The sequence below is a fragment of the Natrix helvetica genome, assembly GCF_964273705.1.
Source record: "Natrix helvetica genome assembly, chromosome: 1".
Classification (NCBI taxonomy): Eukaryota; Metazoa; Chordata; class Lepidosauria; order Squamata; family Natricidae; genus Natrix; species Natrix helvetica.
Window position 1 is genome coordinate 355912804 of NC_138548.1, and position 21460 is coordinate 355934263.

The window sequence follows — 21460 nt, forward strand, 5'->3', positions numbered from 1 at the left end:
ATTTTTGACCTCCTCAAGGATATCAACTGTGGAAAAACTCCATAGATTTGCCTATTGTGGAAAAAACACAGATGGCAAATAACAGCTGATTATACACACGAGGAGCCAGAAAGGAGAAAAACCATACAAATTACGCCAATGTTGCAAAACTGGAGGTCACAACAGCTCCCTTGTGGTTCATGGAAGCACTTCCACGCAAGAGGAAAGCCACAAAAGCTCCCAATTCAGTAAATGCTTTAGTGAGCATGGCAACATGGTGCTACATCAGATAACTCAGGAGGGAGAAACCATATGACTGTGCAGATTGTGCGAAAACTTCAGTAGAAATTTCCATCTCATGAGACACCAGAAAACTCACACAGAAGAAATATCCTTTGAATGTACTGATTATGAGAAAGTCACAATTCCAGCCTGGTAATACACCAGAGGAATCATAACGGAGAAAAACCAATTCAGTGTCCTCACTGGGAGAAGTTTCAGTCATAATTCCTGCCTAGTAATACATCAGAGGATTCATTCCATGGAGAAACCTTATAAGTGTCAAAATTGTGGGGAAGGTTTCATTAGCCATTCCCACCTCCTGAGACACAACATCACACACAGAGGAGAGAAACGCTTTGAATGTTCTCTCTGTGGGAAAAGTTTTAGTCGTAATTACAACCTGGTGAAACATCAGAGGACTCACACAGGAGAGAAACCCTTTGAATGTCCTATCTGTGGAAAAAGCTTTACTGATAATTACAGCGTGGTGACACACCAGAGGATTCACACAGGAGAAAGGCCCTTTGAATGTCCTATCTGTGGGAAAGGTTTCAGTCAGAATACCAATCTGGTGACTCATCAGAGGACTCACACAGAAGAGAAACCCTTTGAATGTCTTGGTTGTGGGAAAGGTTTCAGTCAGAATTCCAGGTTGCTTAGACACCAGATGATTCACACAGGAGAAAGGCCCTTTGAATGTCCTGATTGTGGGAAAGGTTTCAGTTATATTTACAGCTTGGTTAGACACCAGAGGACTCATGCAAGGGAGAAACCATTCAAATGTCCTGATTGTGGGAAAAGTTTCAGTCAAAATTCCCATCTGCTGATTCATCAGAGGACTCACACAGGAGAGAAACCATTTGAATGTCCTGATTGTGGCAAATGTTTCAGTGATAATTCCAACTTGGTTAGACACCAGAGGACTCACACAGGAGAGAAACCCTTTGAATGTCTCTATTGTGGGAAAAGTTTCAGTCAGAGTTCCTACCTAGTGCTACACCAGAGGACTCACACAGGAGAGAAACCCTTTCAATGTCTCTATTGTGGGAAAAGTTTCAGTCAGAGTTCCTACCTAGTGCTACACCAGAAGACTCACACAGGAGAGAAACCCATTGAATGTCCTGATTGTGGGAAAGGTTTCAATAAGAAATCCAGATTGGTTAGACACCAGATGATTCACACAGGAGAAAGGCCCTTTAAATGTCCTGATTGTGGGAAAGGTTTCATTGAAAATTCAAGCTTGGTGACTCATCAGAGGACTCACACAGGAGAGAAACCCTTTGAATGTCCTATCTGTGGGAAAAGCTTTAGTAATAATTCTAGCCTGGTGACACACCAGAGGACTCACACAGGAGAGAAGCCTTTTGAATGTCCTATCTGTGGGAAAAGTTTTAGTGATAATTCCAGCCAGGCGAGACACCAGAGGACTCACACAGGAGAGAAGCCATTTTAATGTCCTATCTGTGGGAAAAGCTTTAATGATAATTCCAATGTGGTGATACACCAGAGGACTCACACCGGAGAGAAATCTTTGAAATGGCTAGTCTGTGGACATTACTTCAAGCATAAATCTTATTGCACACAAGGTAATCCATATTAGGAAAAGAAGCTGATTTTAGAGAATGCTTGAATTTCATTTGTGATCTACTGAAATTTATAGGTGAATAATCCCCTTTTGGGTTATTTTATTCTCTAATCTCCATACAACAGCTTCCAGAACCAAAATCCACTATCCTCCCCATCCATGCCTTATAAAATCTGCATTAAAAATGGCATTGCAGGGTGCCTTTCTAAAAAGATTAGCCTGGTGATCAGTTAGCCATGTGGTTTGATGGGCTATTCTATTTTTGCCTCTCTTTTTTTAACCTTTTTTTTTGGGGGGGGGGTATTTCTTCTGTCATATGTAGGCAATCAGACCATCTTTCTTAGGCTCCATTTTCTAGGCCCTGCTGTATGTTTCTTTGTGTGACCTAATGGATACTTCAGTGCAAGCAAATTTACAGAATTTACACCTGGCATTTAGCAAATATAAAATTTCCTTCTCCAAGAATGAAGCTTGGTGGTTGATGCTCTTGGATGCAGTCCTGGCCAGCAGGAGTAAAGCTTGTTCCCCTGGATTGTCTGGCCTGATGCTGCTGCCATGTCCTAAAATATTGGGAGCCACACAAAATCAGTCATAAAGTTGTGGGATGTAGAGAGATTTTGATCTCTATTCAGAATCACCCCTAAGAAAGCTGATTGTGTAATTCTATAAAACCTTCATGAACTTTTAGGGCTTGGCACATAGCTAATCTTCGTAAACTAAGCAGCATCCCATTTTAAGGCTAAGTTACGAAGATCGGTTGCTGGAAGTCAAAAACGATTTGATAGCATTTAATCAGTTTCAATCGCCTTAGGTGGAAACTGGAGAAAGATGGTTTTCTGCCTCATATCTGGAGATGATGGTCAAACAGGCAACACCTGTGCCTACAAAGCGGATAATACTTGTGGTTGAGCTTAAAGGAGTTAAAACCATCGAGTACTGTGTTGCTAGAAAGGTTGGATGGTGACGGGAAGAGTAGAAGAAAGTCCAGTTGCTTTTGAAAAAAGCACCTTTGGGAACAGCTAAACTTCCTGTTCCGGATCACTCATGGGAGGAAGGAGGTGTGCAGAGCGTCTTTTGTGCTCTTCCCACGGTGGAAGCAGCAGCTGGAAGGTGAGTTGAGGGCAGGTGGGAGGAGAGCCCTGGAAGCAGACAAGCAACTGGGCTGAAGCATCTCAGCTGCTGCTGCTGCAGGTTCCTTCCCTCCCTGAATTTAAGCCCAGGGCACCCCATTCCCTGCCCCACCTGCCACTCCCAAATTGTTCCCCACCGTGAAATGTACATCTTAATAGAGCCACGACGCGCGTTTCCTTTGCTGCCTGTGCACTCTGGGTGGCCAGCCGCCAAGCCAGCATTCGGCCGGCTGTCTCTAACCTGCCTGCCCTGTGTCCACGCCCGGCTCCTGTGCCTTCGCCTGACTATGCTGCCCTCTCGCTTTTCTCCCTGCCTCACCCAGCTGACGGTGCTGGCCAGGAGAAAACAGGCGGTGAGTCTGTAGAGGAGGAGGGTGCGTTGCTCTGCGATGTGCACCGGGGAACTGGGAAAGAAAGCATTTTCAGGTACTGGAACTGCCTGCCACCTGAAACACAATGTACTTGTTTGTCCTCTGCACGCACCCTTTTGGAATCGGGGAGGGGATCCTGCAGCCCAAAAATGCTTTCATTGAAAAGGCTTTCATTGCAGTTCCCCAGGCAGCTTCAGGAATCAGGCGCCATATGATCCCCGCTGCATGGAACCCCCCGAAAATGCGATGCGCAGAGCAGGTGGGTGGAACTACATTCAGAGTATAAGACGCACCCAGATTTTCACCCTCTTTTTGGAGTTAAAAAGTTGCGTCTTATACTCCGAAAAATACAGTAGATGATTTTAGAGAATGCTTGAATTTCATTTGGGATCTTCCATTGAAAGTGTAGATAAGAACTTGATTGTTTGAATTTTGGTCAGATTCATTTTGCTCAAACATTTCTCAGGATTAAATTTGTAGGTGGAGAGACAACTAGCTAGTTTCTAGTTGTCAGCAGAAGCTTCTGGATATTTCCTTTTGCAGAAGTAGTGGAATTCCTCAAAAAGGAATTTTCATTGGAGCTTTTGTATGTTGATTATGGAATTCCCACATGTGGCGTTTCATTCTTCTACTTCACACAGTTTCACACAGATTTTGAGCCCCAGCATAAATTTAATCCTCAAAATGGGCCTTGAATTATGGTTGCAATGGCTATTAAGTGAAATTGCTTTCCTTTACTATCTGAATCCTCCTTCTCTCCCTGAGGCAGTCATTAATCAAATGTGTGAGTCGCTAAGCAGAGCAGTGTCTGCTCAGAGCTGGGGGAAACTCTTGGTGGCTTAGCGCAGGGCTAGGATTCCTTGCCATAGGCATCTCTAGGCCTCCCGCACCCCCAAGACTCCCTGTGCTCTGTTTCCTAATCCTTGTGCCCCCTTCACTCCCTCCCCCAAGGTCCCCTTACACCTGACTACCTCCCCACCCAACCTCACACCCTCTTCCTTCTCATCTTTTGAAGATCTGTGAACCTCATATTGGGGAGGGAGGGAAGGACATATGTGAGAAAAGAAATCATTGGGCCTCATGACTTTGTCCTGGAAGCAGCCACCATTTTCAGTGGGCCCTGGATTCATCTCTGGTGCAACGGCCGCACGGCATCCTGCTCCAAGCGGCAGCATAACAGACGCATACTTCACTCACATTCTTCTCTGCCTTCTCAGACGGGAACCAAGAGTGAAAGAAAATGCAGTCAATGGAAATGGTTGGAGTGCACTTAGAGGAGTTTAGCCAAAAGGAAAAGGGTAGCTGATGGGAGCTTTTTAAAACATTTATTTCCTCAACCCCCCAAAAAATCCCCCAGAAGTTAAAACTGTTTTAATCAGCTGATTAATAGTTTGGGCATACCTTGCATGGGCTGCGTGACAAGCTATACGATGTCTAGCCGTGAGTGGCCGCAGAAGAAGTCACGCGGCAGTGCAACAGGTGTCAGGGCATGGGCGGCCTCCCTGTGATGGTCCTAAGGGAAGCGGGTAAGACATGCCCCGAAACTAAGACCTACTGCTTATTTTGGGGCCCAAAGGAAAATAAAACTGGGTCTTATTTTTGGGGAAAAAAGGCTCTGTATAAATGTATAATCTGTCTCCAGCACTTCCAGGTATATTCTATGATAACTCTTTGCAATTCTATGAACTCATGAATGACCCAAGTCAACAAATAAATTTTGTAACTGAATGGGTATTTGACATGTATATTGAAAATATAAATCATGAATGTAAGAGGTTAAGTTAGCATTTTGGCATCTTTGGCTTTTATTTTAATGTATACTTTGGCTTTTAAAAAAAAAATTGTGCAGTCATTTTAGAAACCATCATTAAACTAAACCTTTTATGTGAATCTTGCAGGTAAAAGAATGCCAAAGAGAGCACTGTAGAGAACAGAATCACAAGCAGCATTAAAATGGAAAGAAAACCAAGGCAGCAATCAGAATCTTAGTTCTTCTGGAATATCCAAAACATTTCTTTCCCAGCAGCTTACAGATAAGAAAGACAAAACTAGGAAAAGAGTTTTGAGCTGGACAAAAAATAAAGTGTCTGGAAGAATATATATCAAAATATCAAAGGAAATAATTTCCTACTTCAAAAATAGGGGGAAACATCTGGAAGTCAGTGGAAACAAAAAGGTCACTTGGACAGCCAGATAAGGCAGACTGTAATGTTGGCCTCGCCCTGTGAAGAAGGAAACAGTTACTTGAATCAATGCTCCGTCCAACAAGTGATGGAGAGTATTTTTGATGTCCTTGAGAATCCAAGAATGTCAGTGGTGAAAAATATCCACAGATCTGCCTGTTGTGGGAAAAGCAAAGATTATAGATCACAGCCGATTATGCCTAATAGGATCCACACTGGAGAAAAGCCATATCAGTGTTCCCCATGCAGCAAAAGCTTTAGTTAGAAGAGCTTCCCTGTTGCTCATGGAAAGACTCACACCAGAGAAAAGCCCTATCAATTCTTCCAATGTGGCAAAAGCTATAGCAAACAGGGTTCACACTGGAGAAAGACCCTTTGAATGTTCTGACTGAGAAAAGTTTCAGTCGTAATTTTGAACTGGTGATACACCAGAGGATTCACACAAGAGCGAAGCCTTTTGAATGTTCTGACTGTGGAAAAAGGAATGCTATTTGGGAGTGATTAGCACAAGAAGACGTCTGTCTGGAGCAAGTGAGAATTATCAAGAATGTTTGTACTATCTGTCTTATAGGAGTATCTGCACACCCTCACTATTCAAAGACACTTTACTTTTACTTTACTTTTATTTAGATTTTTATACCGCCCCCTCTCCCCAAAGGGACTCGGGGCGGTGTACAGTCAAATAAAAACACATCAATAAATAGAAAATACAAACACAAAGAGGAGACAATAAGAAACTGTACATATCTGAAGTAAAGTAGTTAAAAGCAATATTTAAATACCCTAAAAATACCCAATTAAAATATCTGCCAGGAGGTAGAATAAAACTATAAATGGGCCAGGCCGGCTAAACGGAACAGGTGAGTCTTCAGTTTTTGTCGAAAGGAGCGGAAGTCGGTGGTGGTTCTGATATCGGGGGGGAGATCATTCCAGAGGGTTGGGCCCATCACAGAGAAGGCTCTACTCCTAGGCGCCGCCCGTTGGCATTGCTTAGTGGACGGCACCCGGAGGAGTCCTTCCCTGTGAGAGCGAATCGGTCGCAGGGAAGTGTGTGGTAGGATGCGATCCCGCAAGTACCTAGGTCCTGAGCCATGGAGCGCTTTAAAGATGGTAATTAACACCTTGAAACGCACTCGAAAGACCACAGGCAGCCAGTGCAGCTCGCGCAGGAGCGGTGTTACATGGGAGTACCTAGTACTCCCCATAATAGCCCGCGCGGCTGCGTTCTGGACTAGCTGCAGTCTTCGAGCACGTCCCAAGGGAAGCCCCATGTAGAGGGCATTGCAGTAGTCCAGCCGAGACGTCACCAGTGCATGAGTGACCGTGCGTAGGGCATCCCGGTCCAGTAGGGGGCGCAATTGGCGCACCAGGCGAACCTGGTGGAACGCCCCCCTTGCCACGGCTGCCACATGGTCATCCATTTACAGCCGGGCATCTAGGAGGACGCCCAAATTGCGCGCCCGCTCCACAGGGGGCAATTGCTCGCCCCCTATGGTCAGTGATGGAATCAACTGACTGAACCGGGGTGCCGGTAGCCACAGCCACTCAGTCTTGGAGGGGTTGAGCTTGAGTCTGTTGTCCCCCATCCAGACCCCGACGCATGGAAGCTATCCCATTTATCTACCTCCACATAAAGCAGGGGTCCTCAAACTTTTTCACGGGGCCAATTCACGGTCCCTCAAACTGTTGGGGGGAATGGATCAGCTGGCTGGGGTGTGGCTAGGTCATCATGTGACTGAGACACAGAGAGTCTTCCAGCAGCCGGCCCACAATAGAGAGCACTCCTAGAGCGGACGATGCTGGAAGACTCGGGAGCCGACTTTTGGAGTTTGGAAGTTATGCTCGGAGCGTGGTAGCGGTGGCGCCCTGGGAGAGCTGCGCAAGGGCTTGGTGAGACTAGGAGGTATGCTTGCTGGGGGCGGAACAGGCGCTCACGCAATCCCCCTCTCCAACCGGGCAGAGCTCCATGCACTGACCTAGGAGGTATTCCGAATGTGCGGGAGCTGGGGAGCGGTCAGAGCGCCACGTGGCTTGGTGCCTTAGTGATACCTCTTATGTCAGTGAATGGCGCTCTGCCCAGCTGGAGGGGATTTGTCACGCGGCTGCTTGTGAGTGTGGTCACCTCATGGCTGCTTCGCCCCTAAGGCTGTGCCCTGGTCTTCGGGAGCCCGCTTGCAAGGGAGCAGCCGCCCGGCAACTCCCCCCTCCGGGCAGGCAGAACGCCACTCCCCAACCTAGCGGTATCCCGAAGGTGGCAAGCAACGTGAGCGTCTTTCCACCCCCCTCCCGACTCCCGTGGTGTGACGCCTTTGGGATACTGCTAGGTCGGTGAGCGGTGCTCTGCCTGGCCGAAGGGGGGGTTGTCCAAGGGGTTTATTTTCAGGGGTGGTCTTATATTTTTGCCCACGTGAAAAATGTGGCAAAGCGTTAGTTTTGGGATAGGTCGTATTTCCGGGGAAACACGGTATAAGGCTGACAGCTGGAGGAGGGACGATGAGGGTGGTGGGAAAAACCAGCCACGTAAGGAGTGGATGGAAGATGAGGGGTGGGCCTTAATCCCACCACTGTGTGTTCTGGATACATTGTGTTGACCGGCCGTATCCGGCTAGCAGGCCTCAAGTTTCCCCTGGCTGGTTCTTGCTTTTTGGCACTAAAGCCCAAGTAGTCATACCATGCTGCCAATTCCATGGGGAGGGGGCATGTCCCTTCAGTCAATTTCCTCACTAAAGAGCTAGCAGAAAAGAAATTTCCAAACCCCAAGTCCTGATTGGGACTCACAAATGATGCTGCCCAGTTGCCCAGTAAAGCAGAATATGTTGCACTGGTTATCCACTGCATTAGTAGGAGTTCCCAGGCTCATTGTGCGCAACTTCAAAAATATTCATAGTCTGGCTTGCACACTGGCTAATCTTAATTTGGCCTCAGAAATCCTAGATGCAATAAACTAAGTTAGGTTCAGGAAGCAATCCTTGGAAATGGGCAGCTTTTGATTATTTACTAAAGCACAATCATGTCTGCAAAGAATTTTGGGACAGCATGTGACATCAGACATCTAAAAACAATTGGCACAGAAAATCACATTTCTTTTCTACTTAACAGAACTTCTGCCCCTGCCTGCTAGGCCTTCCTGTGTGGAAAACACTCCTTTTGGGGCCCACTGCCATTATCATGAGAATCCTCTGCTCTCCCCACCGTTGTCCCAGTAGCCTGCAAAATCACCTCCCATTTCAATAGACCCCCAAGGAAAGATGCCAGGCAAATATCCCTCATGGTCTGCCAGGTATATAGAAAGTACAGAGACCATTTTAATGGTTCGTAGGTTGGGCAATATATGTACATATATATAGCCCAAAAGGGAGAAATTGTGGGAATTCCCTCTCTAGAGAATGAACTGTTTGGGGGAATATTAAAAGAGGTAAATATTCTATTTCTCCAAAGGAGAAATGAAGAAACACATTCTTAGAGGCAGAAAGCAGCCCCCAGTCTTTCCTAATAGCTTATAGCAGATGCTCATTAAAAAATCCTGGTCCAGCCTATTCACAAAGAAAATGCCTTCACCTCCAGGTGATGGGATTAAGGACAGGACATGATCTTCACCCCATGCATTGAAAAAAGTGGAAAAAAATACAGGTTCATTAAGGAAGGAAGTCAGAGAACTGGAATTTTAGCTCTGCAAATGAATCATCCTGATTTTGCTGACAATGCCTATGCAAACGGACACCCACAACCAAGACCAGGTCAGGGGTGTGGAGAAACCAAGAACCTCTTTTGGCCTTAGCCTCCAGCTCCAGGTAGCTTCAAATTTAAATATGTTGAAATTTTCTAAATTTTAAAACATTAAAATTATATTTAATATTTATAGAAATATGTTTATATTTGGTGTCTTTTTTTGTTGTTGTAATGCTGTCGTGTCTCATTATAGTTAGGATCTAAAAACGCTTAAAATGAAGCTTCAGCAGCTTATTGGGACCACTCATAAACTCTACTGATGACTCATAGATATTTTGTGCAAAGGATAGGCTGACTAGGAAATTCTGCCCTCACAATCTGGAAGAAATTCAGGATGCAGAAGGATGAAACTGAACGTTGCGTTTCTCTAAGACACATTAAAACTAACAGGAGGGATATAGCAGAATACACACACACACACACAAAACCTCTGTACAATAAAAAGGTAGATTAGACCCACCACCCCAAACTTACTAACACTATCTAACAAAATTGAGCAAATTAAAAGGCAGCCCCAAACACCAGAGGAGCTAGACACAGGGCCAAGGTGAAGCTACTACCCAATCAGGAACACCCCATTTCCTCAGACAAAAAGTATGAAACACAGATTGAAAGATGAAAAAGCTCTGTTATCTGGAGAGTGAGGGTGAACCGATTGCAAAATGAACTGAATTTTGAAAGCTGCTGCGTTGAATTTGCTGTTGAAGCAGCAGGAAGAGATCAATGGGTACATTTGTGGGGAAGAAGACGATCCAGGTTGGTGTAATGGTTAAAGCTACAGGTTAGAGCAGTGATGGCGAACCTATGGCACGCGTGCCACAGGTGGCACACGGAGCCATTTGTCAGGGCACACGAGGCGCTGCCCTGTCAGCTGGCCAGTGCGCATGTGCGCACTGGCCAGCTGAGTTCACCTTTTTAAAAGCCATTTTTCGCCCTCCCCAGGCTCCAGAGGCTTTATAGGAGCCTGGGGAGGGCGAAAAGAGCCTGCCCTGCCCCGCCGGAGGCCCTCCGGAGTGACTTCCGGTTTGCTCGGAGGGTCATTTTAAGCGTTCCGAAGGCTTCAGGGACCATCCGGAGACTTCCCTGATGCCTTCGGAGCACTTAAAGCCACCCTCCAAGCAAACTGGAAGGGTGGTTTTAAGTGTTCCAAAGGCTTCAGGGAACGTCCAGAGGCTTCCCTGATGCCTTCGGAGCACTTAAAACGACCCTCCGAACAAACCAGAAGTCATTTCCTGTTTGCTCGGAGGGTGGTTTTAAGCGTTTCGAAGGCTTCAGGGAATCCTCCAGACGGTCCCTGAAGCCTCCGGAGGGCCTCCTGGGGGGCAGGGGAGGCTCTTTTCGCCCTCCCCAGGCTCCTATAAAGCCTCTGGAGCCTGGGGAGGGCAAAAAAAGCATGTAAAAATGGGGGGGTCGCGTGTTGTGCTCGCATGCGCACTGGGGGGGTCATGCCCGCACAAGACCCCCCTGCGCTCCCCCCCTTGTGGCACGCGAGCCAAAAAAGGTTCGCCATTGCTGGGTTAGAGACTGAGAAATACTCAGTTGCAGTCCACCTAAAGTGTGAAGCCATCTCTGCAGCTTTGGCCAGTCCTGTCAGGCCTAGGCCTAAGCAAGAAATGGGGAAACCACTTGACCGTCTTGAGGTCACCAAACCCAAACATCGAGTGTAAGGATGTCAAGGATGCTGGATGGAAAGCCACAAACTATAATTCAGTGTTCTCTTAAGCATAAAGCAAAAAGAAGGTCATGGTAGGTAGATGGACTGTCTGGGGGGCATTTACCTTGTGTTGGAAGAAATATCCTTCTGGGTTCAGTTCCAAGTGGGGGAAAAGATACTGGAAACATGGTGGCTGTTTGTAAAGATGGTTTAATAGTGGACAGGATCACATGCCTTGAAGATGTTGGGTGAGAAAAACAAGGAGAGAGATGCTGAGAATACGTGAGTTTTATACCCTCTCTGGGCTGTAGAAAGTTATCACCCAGCCCTCTCCCAGAAAAATGAAATATCCTAGGAAATATTGAAAAGGCAGAATATTATATTTCCCTGGATGTGAAAAGGAAGAAACATGTTTTAAAGACAGAGTAGCTCCCTGCAGCTTTCTGCCCACCCCCCTCTTAGTCAATGGGCCATTAAGATGCCCAAGCCAGTCCCTTTACATAATAAAGAGTTCTCCCTGTTAGATATTAACATATATCGGGATACGTCTTCCCTCTGGTCCGCTCCTACAGCGGGAAACAGGTATCCCTCTGATTGGTCGAGGGGCGTGCCCACTCCCTATAAAAGGGGAACCCTCCGACTACCGAACAAGCTGGATCACTACTATTACTAATAAAGAGCTGTTAAGTCACTTCGTGTCTCGCAGTCTGTCTCGCGTTGCCCAGATCTAACATTGGCGACGAGGGTGGGATTGAGAGACAGATAGGACAAAGAACGCTACCCCAGAATCTCCGGATTTGATCCAGCCCAGGAATTCGGCAGCAATTCCGACAGCCATCTCAGATCACCGCAGCGCGGCAAATTCAAACTGAGAAGATGGCGATGCATGCTCCCCCCGCTCCTTTCGACCCAGAAAACGACGAATGGGAAGCTTTCATGATTCGTTTCGAGTGTTTCCTCGAAGCAAACGAATACACGGGGATCACCGATGCGAGGAAGAAAAACATCTTCCTCGGCTACTGCGGAAAGGAAGTCTTCAATACGGCCAGAGACCTCACTGCGCCTACTCCAATACAGGCAGTATCGTGGACGACGTTGCAACAAACTCTGCAAACTCATTATGCGCCAAAACCTTCCCGCCATGTCTGCCGCAAGGAATTCAACATGAGGACCCAGAAGGCGGGAGAATCCATCAATCAATATGTTGCAGCCCTACGAAAAGCAGCAGCTCACTGCGAATACAGAGATTTGGAAGAGCACATTTTAGAGCGGCTCATCTGTGGGGTGAGAGACATTTCGTTGCAAAAGAAGCTGTTGGCAAACCCGAATTTAACCCTACAGACAGCGTTAAACGAAGCAAGAGCGTCAGAATCAGCGGAGAAATCATCGGTGACCATACAACGAGGGGCCAGCGCAAACCAGCCAGCACCGAGACAAACCAGAGTTCACTACGAGGACACAAGCCCCGACTACAAGAATCCCGAGTTCGAGGACAGTCACCTAATGCAGAGCAGTCACTTGAGGCCTGGGGGGAGACCCGGATCCCGTTTGCCGCCCTGCGCAAGCTGCGGAGGGAATCACCCCAGGTCTACTTGCAGGTTCAGGAACGTTGTTTGTTCGCACTGCAACAAACTTGGGCACATCGCACGAGTGTGCCGGAGCGGAGTCCCTGCCTCACGGCAGCCACCCATGTACCGCCAACAGAAGCCCAACCCAGGGGCTTGGCGAAACCAAAAAGGGCGCCCAGAGAGAAATCCACAAGTGTTTACCCAGAGAGAAAATTTCCAAAGAGCTGAACGAGCGTATTCCCAGAGAGATTACTCACAAGAAAGTGAGCGAGCGTATCCCCAGAGAGAATACACACAAAGAGCTGAAAGAGCGTTCTATCAAGACGCTCAACGAGAGTATTTTCAGGATGTTGACGATGAGATAGAGTTGACCCAGAGAGAGGAGTTGCGAACGTATCTCACCACAATACATCAGGTCCGCCCTAAGCGGCCAAAAAGGCTGAGAGTCACAGTCCTCTTGGAGGGCTCACCCTGCGAGCTAGAAGTTGACACAGGATCGACCCTGACGATCATTTCATGGGCATCCATGAAACAGGCTATCCCTAGCCTCAGAAAGAGCCAACTACACGCTCCAGACGTCCTTCTACGAGACTACCAGGGGAACCAAGTCCCCATCGTGGGCCAAGGCACATTCCACATCCGTTTCAAGGACATCGAAGCCCAGCTGCCCGTGACCATTGCCAGCGCGCCATTGCAGAACCTTCTGGGGCTTGATTGGTTTGAAGCCCTGGGGTTAGAAGTCACCGGGATCAACGCCGTGAGAAACAGCAGCGCTGAACAGATGTTTAAGGAGTTCGAGGATGTGTTCAGCCCCGGTCTTGGTAAGTATGTGGGTAAACCAATATCATTCAATTTAGACCCCAAAGTGGCGCCAATCCGACTTAAACCGAGACGAGTGCCTTTTGCACTCCGCCCAAAAATAGATAAAGAAATAGATAAGTTAGTGGAGCAAGGAATCCTTGAGCCGGTAGATCACGCGCGCTGGGAAACGCCCATCGTGACCCCAGTCAAACCAGACGGATCAGTCCGCATCTGCGCGGACTATAAATGCACAATTAATGTCGCGCTACAACAGAGCGCATATCCTGTGCCTGTAGTACAGCACTTATTGCACTCATTGGGGCCAGGAAAGGTATTTGCAAAGTTAGACATGGCACAAGCTTACCAGCAACTGCCAGTTGATAGCGCCACAGCGGAGGCCCAAACTATAGTGACGCATAGAGGAGCATTCAAATGCAACCGGCTACAATTTGGCGTAAGCATTGCCCCAGGATTGTTCCAGAGCGTCATGGAACGGCTTTTGCAAGGGATACCAGGAGTCGTCCCCTATTTTGACGACATCTTGGTGTCCGCTGCAAATGAGGAGCAATTAAACAAAAGAGTCAGATCTGTTTTGGCCAGAATCAGAGAAAAGGGTCTCCGCCTTAAAAAAGAAAAATGCCAAATTAACGTGCCTAGCGTAGAATTCCTGGGTTATAGAATCGATGGTCAGGGAATACACCCCACTTCAAAGAAAATTAAGGCGATCCAGGACGCCCCCACACCACGAAATCAGACCGAGTTGCAGGCTTTCCTCGGATTACTTAACTTCTACAGCGTTTTTCTGAGGCAGAAAGCGACCGTTGCTGAGCCACTACACCGTCTACTCCAGAGGAACGCACCATGGAAATGGGGACGATCCGAAGCTGCAGCTTTCGCCGGGGTAAAGCGCCTGCTCACCACTGACTCACTGCTTGTTCAATACAGCCAGACCCTACCGCTGGTATTGACCTGCGACGCATCACCTTTCGGAGTTGGAGCAGTCCTCAGCCACAGGATGCCCGACGGAAAAGAAGCACCCATCGCGTTCTACTCCAGGACTCTTTCATCGGCCGAAAGGAATTACAGCCAAATGGACAGGGAAGCGCTGGCTGCCGTCGCGGGAGTAAAGCGTTTCCACGAATACCTCTATGGCCGCGATTTTGAACTGATCACAGATCACAAACCGCTGTTGGGACTTTTGGCGGGAAACCGCCCCACTCCGGTCTCCCTTTCTCCTCGCATGACCAGGTGGACTGTTTTCCTGGCTGCGTATTCATACAAATTGATACATCGACCGGGCTCCACTCTTGGACACGCAGACGCACTCAGCCGTTGCCCATTACCTGACATTCTGCCAGACCCCACTCCAGAAGTACCGGTATTGCTCATTGACTGTTTGGATTCAGGACCGGTTTCTTCCTACGATGTTGCAAGGTTCTCCTCTAAAGACAATTTAATAAAGCAAGTTCAAACTTGGGTTTGGAGGGGGTGGCCAAAGGGAAATGTGGGCCCGGAATTCAAAATGTTTTGGTCAAAACGGGACGAGCTCTCAGTATTACAAGGATGTTTGTTGTGGGGGGATCGAGTTGTTATTCCATATGCTTTACGTAAAAATGTACTAGATGCTTTACATATGGGTCATCCGGGGATTGTTAGAATGAAGGCGTTAGCAAGAAGTTACGTGTGGTGGCCAAACATGGACAAAGAAATAGAGGAGTGGGTGGCCACTTGTGACCCATGCCAGGAATCGAGACCAGCACCCCCGGAAGCGCCCGCCACAGAATGGGAGAAACCCAAAGCACCCTGGTCGCGAATACACATCGATTTCGCAGGGCCATTCCAAGGTCAGACTTTCCTTATAGTTGTGGATGCATACTCAAAATGGCTAGATGTAGTCCTAATGACTTCAACCACGGCAGAGGCAGTCATAAAGGTTCTACGGCGACTCTTCGCCACCCATGGCCTGCCAGATCTCCTCGTATCCGATAACGGGCCCCAATTCACGGCCATGCACTTTGAAACATTTTTAGCAGGGTTGGGAATCCGGCATGCCCTCATCGCGCCATTCCATCCAGCATCAAACGGACAGGCGGAGAGAATGGTGCGATTCGCAAAAGAGGCCCTCGCCAGGATGGGTCCAGGTGATTGGCAAACACGCATTGACCATTACCTCCTCATTCAACACATTACCCCGAGCGCAACGACGGGTAGGAGCCCCGCTGAACTACTCATGGGCCGTCGCCTACGGTCTCACCTAGACCGGCTCCACCCGAATTACTCCGCCACGGCTCCCCCAGACTCTACAAGTAAGATCCGGTCTTTCAGAGTAGGGGATGCAGTATACGCTCACAACTACACGGGGGGGACATTGTGGATGCCGGCAAAGGTCATTGGCATCACGGGTCCACGATCGTATTTGCTAGAGCTAGAAGATGGGCGAAATTGGAAAAGGCACATCGATCAACTGCGGGGTCGCCTAGCACACTCCAACCTTCGAAATGAAGACGAAAGTTTCCTGTCTACGGAAAGTCAGCCACAAGAAACCCCCATCATAGGAAACAGCGACGCCGGCGAGCCAAGCATAGAACAAGACTACACGCACGTAGCAGAGCAACCCCCAGACAACGCAGCCGAACAAACTCCTGAACGCCCGAGCAACGAAGGCACAAGACCTCCAGAACGGGAAATAGAAAAAGCACCCGATCCTGCAACTACTTCGAACCAACCCGCAACCAGTCCTGCAACCACTTCAAGCCAACCCGAACTACGACGTTCCTCCCGAGCAAGACAAACACCCACCTACCTAAAAGATTATGTTACCTACCGCAACGTCCCATCTAGGAGGGGAGGGGTGTTAGATATTAACATATATCGGGATACGTCTTCCCTCTGGTCCGCTCCTACAGCGGGAAACAGGTATCCCTCTGATTGGTCGAGGGGCGTGCCCACTCCCTATAAAAGGGGAACCCTCCGACTACCGAACAAGCTGGATCACTACTATTACTAATAAAGAGCTGTTAAGTCACTTCGTGTCTCGCAGTCTGTCTCGCGTTGCCCAGATCTAACACTCCCCTTCAGCTCAGCTCCCCTTCAGGCATGATAAGCCTTCACCCACTCACCACATGGCATCTGAAAACTCAACCAAACATGGATTCAAAACACAGCCTAGGGCAGTGGTTCCCAAACTTTTTCAGTCCACCGCCCCCTTGGTGCTACAAACTGATCCTCAGTGCCCCCCATCCAGTGGTGGAATTCAATTTTTTTTGTTCTGTGGGTGTGGCTTGGTGGGCGTGGCTGAGGGTCATGTGACTGGGCGGTTTGCACGACGGAAGGAAGATAATAACAGTAAAATTCAAAACTGTAACAATTAATTGCACATTTATTCAAAATCCAATTTAAAAACCTTTTTAGTTAATGTTAATTCAACAAAATTGTTGAACATGATCCAGTGATACCAGGTTTTCAAAGTCTGATAGTCATTTATCAAGAACCTTAGTAACTAGTAACTTAGTAAACTCAGTAAAATTTAGTAACTACTTCACTGTTCAGTAAATTCTTTATGTGATGGATGGGCTTGATGAAGTGATACCAGTTTCCCAATGTCTGGTTTTAAGTCACTTAACAGGAGTTGCCACAAAGAAGAGGTAGTCAAACTATTCTCCAAGGCACCTGAGGGTAGAACAAGAAGCAATGGGTGGAAACTAATCAAGGAGAGAAGCAACTTAGAACTGAGGAGAAACTTCCTGACAGTTAGAACAATTAATCAGTGGAACAGCTTGCCTCCAGAAGTTGTGAATGCCCCAATACTGGAAGTCTTTAAGAAGATGTTGGATAGCCATCTGTCTGAAACGGTATAGGGTTTCCTGCCTAGGCAGGGGGTTGGACTAGAAGACCTCCAAGGTCCCTTCCAACTCTACTATTGTATTGTATTGTATTGTAAAAAAGGTTTTACACTTAAGCAAGAAAAACCAAATGTACTGGTACAGAATAGGTATTGTATTGTATTGAGTCTTAATTCTCAGCCATTTCATCTATGCGTCTTTGCACTGAATTGTTCCTGAGAGGAATTGTCTTAATTATATCATGTAGTGACTTATGCAAAACAGTACTCAGAACCTCACTAATGGCTAGTAGGATGAGTTCTTCAGCAATAGTATATGGCTTATCAGACTTAGCAATCAGCAATGAAATGTTGTATGATGCACGCAAATCATCAGTGTTTGTTGGGAAGCATTGTAAAACATGCGTGACAGTGTTGGGCGCTTTTGCAAGTTGTCACGAAGTGATTGAAAAAAAGTTAGGTTCTTGTCTGCTTTGTCAGGATGTGCCTTATTTAAATGTTCATTCAGTCTGGAAGGCTTCATTGCCTCATTAGAAAATACTTTTTCACATAATAGGCACTGTGGCAGCTGCTGGTTTGATGGTGCTGGTATAAATCCATACTTCAGATATTCCACACTATATTGTCTACATTTCTTCTTTGATTTTTCTGCTTCTGCCATTTCTGTTCTGAAAATCAGAATACTTACAATGTGTTCACATCTGGCTTAAGGCTTTGCTAAGTGAATAAATAAACCCTACCAACTCCCTGCCTGCCTGCAAGGGGGCCACCTCCAGCACTCCTCTGCCACCTTCCTTGCATCTTAGCGCCCCCTTGCTGCCCCCCACATGCCTCTTAGCCCCCCCCAAGTCATCCCATCGCCTCCCAAGAGGCGGTATCACCCACTTTGGGAACCACTGGCCTAGAGAGTTGCCCTTGCATGGCTCCATGGGAGTCTGACAACCAATCAGAATACAGGCTCAAGATCAAAGGCCAGAGAGGGCATAAAGCCAGGGTCTTTCAGCATCTCAGCCCTTCCTTCCCTTCTTCTCCACCAGCATTGAAGCATGTGATCACCTTTTCTTTTCAGAACTCAAGCCATGTGGTCCTGTCTACCTTTAAACCATCTTTCCAAGCAGCCTCCATGTCTCCAGTGTCTTTTTCCCCACTTGGAGCCGAACCCAGAAGGACATTTCTTTCAACAGGGTTTTCAATTTGAGCTTGAATTCTGATGGGTTGTCAGACTCCCATGGGGCGATGCAGGGGCAAATCTGTAGGCTGTCCTGAGTTACAAACCTGGTCGACTTTCTGGGTGATGTAATCTTTCCAGGTGCCATGTGGTGAGATGGATAGAGGGCTAATCCTATCATGTCCTGAGGGCCATGTCTTAATCCCATCACTCTGGAGCTGAAGCGGGGGCAGGGAGCTGCTTTGTCATTAAAAACATGTTTCTCCTTTACTCGTCCAGGGAAATATAATATTCTGCCTTTTTAATATTTCCCAGAAAATTTCATTCTTCTAGAAAGGGGATGGGTTCTAACTTCCTATAACTGTAAATTGCAGCATTCTACCCAGGAAGCGCTTTATATGCCATTTTGAGTTCCTGAATGAAAAACAAATCAATAAAAGTTTGGGGTTATTTTCTTCATGATCCCTCCATACAACAGATCCCAGAACCAAAAGGCACTATCCTCCCCATCCATACCTTATTAAATCTGCATTAAAAAGGGCATGGCAGGGTGTCTTTCTAAAAAGGTTAGTCTGGTGATCAGTTAATCATGGCGTTTGATGAACCATTCTATTTTTGCCTTTCTTTTTTTAAAATAATTTTTTGGGTGGGGAAACATTTCTTCTACCATATATAGGCAATCATGCCATCTTTCTTAGGCTCCATTTTCTAGGCCCAGCTGCATATGTTTCTCTGTGTGACCTAATGGGAGACTTTAGTGCAAACAAATTTACAGAATTTACACCTGGCATTCAGCAGATGTAAAATTTCCTCCTCCAAGAATGAAGCTTGGTGGTTGATGCTCTTGGATACAGCCCTGGCCAGCAGGAGTGAAGCTCCTTCCCCTGGAGTGTCTGGCCTGATGGTACTAAAATCCTGGGAGTCACAGGAAATCAGTCATAAAGTGTTGGGGTATTATAGAGGTTTTGATCTCCACTGAGAATCACTCCTAAGAAAGCTGATTGTGTAATCCTATAAAACCTTCATGAATTTTTGGGGCCTGGTACATAGGTAATCTTCTCAAAGTTAAGTAACATCAGATTTCACTATTTCACTTGGCTAAATTGCAAAGGTTGGTTGCTAGAAGTCATTTAATCAGTGGAAACATGTTGCAAACGACTTAGGTAGAAACTGGAGAAAGATTTTTTTTCTGCCTCCTATCTGGAGATGGTGGTCAAACAGACGACACCTGTGCCTAGAAAGAGGATACTACCTCTGGTTGAGTTAAAACCATCGAGTACTGAATTGCTAGAAAGGTTGGAAGGCGACGGGAAGAGTAGAAGAAACAAAATCCAGTTGCCTTTTGAAAAAAGCACCTTTGTGAACAGCTGAACTTCCTCTTCCGGATCACTCGTGGGAGGAGAGTGGTGTGCAGAGCAGCTTTTGTGCTCTTCCCGTGGTCGAAGCAGCAGCTGGAAGGTGAGTTGAGGGCAGGTGGGAGGAGAGTCCTGGAAGCAGAGAAGCAACTGGGCTGAAGCATCTCAGCTGCTGCTGCTGCAGGTTCCTTCCCTCCCCGAATTTAAGCCCACTGGTGCTGCAGGCTGTGAAACTGGTGGCTGCAATTTTCCTTCTGGTGGGAAGATTGGAAAAGTCTCTTCCAAGTGAAGGTGGGTTCTTTGGGAATGGCTTCCCTCCAGAGGTTGTGGGTGCTCCCATCACTGGAGGGTTTGTGACAGAGCTGGGAGGGACCTTGCAGGTCTTCTATACAGACGCCCTGATCAAGCAGGAGACCCAATATCATTTCAGACAAATGGCTGTCCTGTCTCTGAGTAAAAGCCACCAGGGATGGAGCTCCCACAACCTCTGAAGGGAAACCCTTCCACTGGTTCACTGTTCTCAGTGTCAGGAAATTTCTCCTTAGTTTGAAGTTGCTTCTCTCCTTGATTAGTTTCCATCCAGTTCCTTGTCCTGCCTTCAGGGGCTTTGGAGAATAGGTTGACACCCCTCCCACTTTTGTGGCAACTCCTCATGTATTGGAAGATGGCTATCATGTCACCCCTAGTCCTTCCCTTCACTAGACTAGACATACCCAATTCCTGCAACCCTTCTTTTTATTTAACCCTCCAGCCCCCTAATCCTCTTTGTTGCTCTTTTTCTGCATTCTTCCAGAGTCTCAACATCTTTTTTATTATATGGTGACCAAACTGTCTGCAATTATCTAAGTGTGGTCTTACTCTTTATAAAGTGGTACTAGTACTTCACATGATCTTGATTCTATCTCTCTGTTAATGCAGCCTAGTATTTTATTGGCTTTTGTTTGGCCACTGCAATACACAGCTGGCCCATATCTAAATGATTGTCCACTAGGACTTCAAGGTTCCTCTCATAGTTATTACTTGAGCCAAGTGCTACCTATTCTGTACCAGTACATTTGGTTTTCTTTGCATAAGTGTAAAACCCCTTTCCCCCCCTCCATTGAATTTCATTTTGTTAGATAGGGCCAAATCTATCGAGATTCTCTATCTTGAGCTTATCTTCTGAGGTGTTGACTATTCCTGGCAACTTGGTGTCATTTGCAAATTTGATGCGTTCAGTTCGACTCCCTCATGGAAGGCATTTACGAAGATATTAAAGAGTACTAAAGCAGAACCTTGGAGTACCCACTGCTTACTTCTCTCCATATAGATATAGTCCCATTAAGGAATACACTTTGAGTGTGGTTTGTCAGCCAGTTATGAATCCATCTGTGTGGAAGGATGTACCTATCCCACATTTTTCTAATTTACCAAGAAGTAGGTTATGGTCTACTTTGTCAACTGCCTTACTGAAATCCAATTATACAATGTATTAGATTGGTCCTCTAATTTTGTCACTTTGTGTAAGAATGAAATAACATGTTGACTTCTGGTTATATATTTGCTTGCTTCTAGGTGTTTGCAGATTTTTGTTTTATTATCCTTTCCAGGATCTTCCCAGGTAGTTTAGTTTACTTTAGTTTATTTAATTTATAGACCGCCCCCTCTCCCCGTAGGGACTCGGGGCGGTGTACAGACCATTCGTAATCAAAACAATAAAATAACATAAGACATAAGACATGCAACATAAACAACTCACACACACGGTCTGTTATAAAATCCCAAAACCAATTAAATATTAAGAACAATTTTAAAACCCATTAAAACCCCAATAT

The 21460-nt window shown here is 46.7% G+C and overlaps 3 protein-coding genes and 1 long non-coding RNA gene across 9 annotated transcripts in view; 3 read left to right on the plus strand and 1 right to left on the minus strand.

Moving 5' to 3' along the window:
- The window catches only part of LOC309384268 (uncharacterized protein), a 160375-nt gene that overhangs the window by 98664 nt on the left and 40251 nt on the right, over positions 1 to 21460 (plus strand). For 2 of the 6 annotated variants that reach the window (XM_081937556.1, XM_081937555.1), the window contains exon 1: positions 19642 to 19749. The exons of the other annotated variants lie outside the window; for them this stretch is intronic. The gene's annotated coding sequence lies outside the window, so the exon portion shown is untranslated. Of the gene's footprint in view, positions 1 to 19641; positions 19750 to 21460 lie in introns of those variants that run through there. 6 annotated transcript variants of the gene reach the window in all.
- Positions 1 to 21460, plus strand: part of LOC309384248 (uncharacterized protein) — a 149508-nt gene that overhangs the window by 77289 nt on the left and 50759 nt on the right.
- LOC309384298 lies at positions 1568 to 5343 on the minus strand. Its single transcript, XR_014174030.1, has 2 exons — positions 5226 to 5343; positions 1568 to 1832 (listed from the first exon to the last, which is right to left on the minus strand). It is a non-coding gene; the product is annotated as an uncharacterized lncRNA (long non-coding RNA).
- Positions 2510 to 21460, plus strand: part of LOC309384282 (uncharacterized protein) — a 43951-nt gene continuing 25000 nt past the window's right edge. Inside the window, exons 1-2 of one of the 2 annotated variants that reach the window (XR_014174021.1) lie at positions 2510 to 2956; positions 5246 to 5335. The gene's annotated coding sequence lies outside the window, so the exon portion shown is untranslated. Of the gene's footprint in view, positions 2957 to 5245; positions 5336 to 21460 lie in introns of those variants that run through there. The other variant, XM_081937594.1, reaches the window with a different exon arrangement.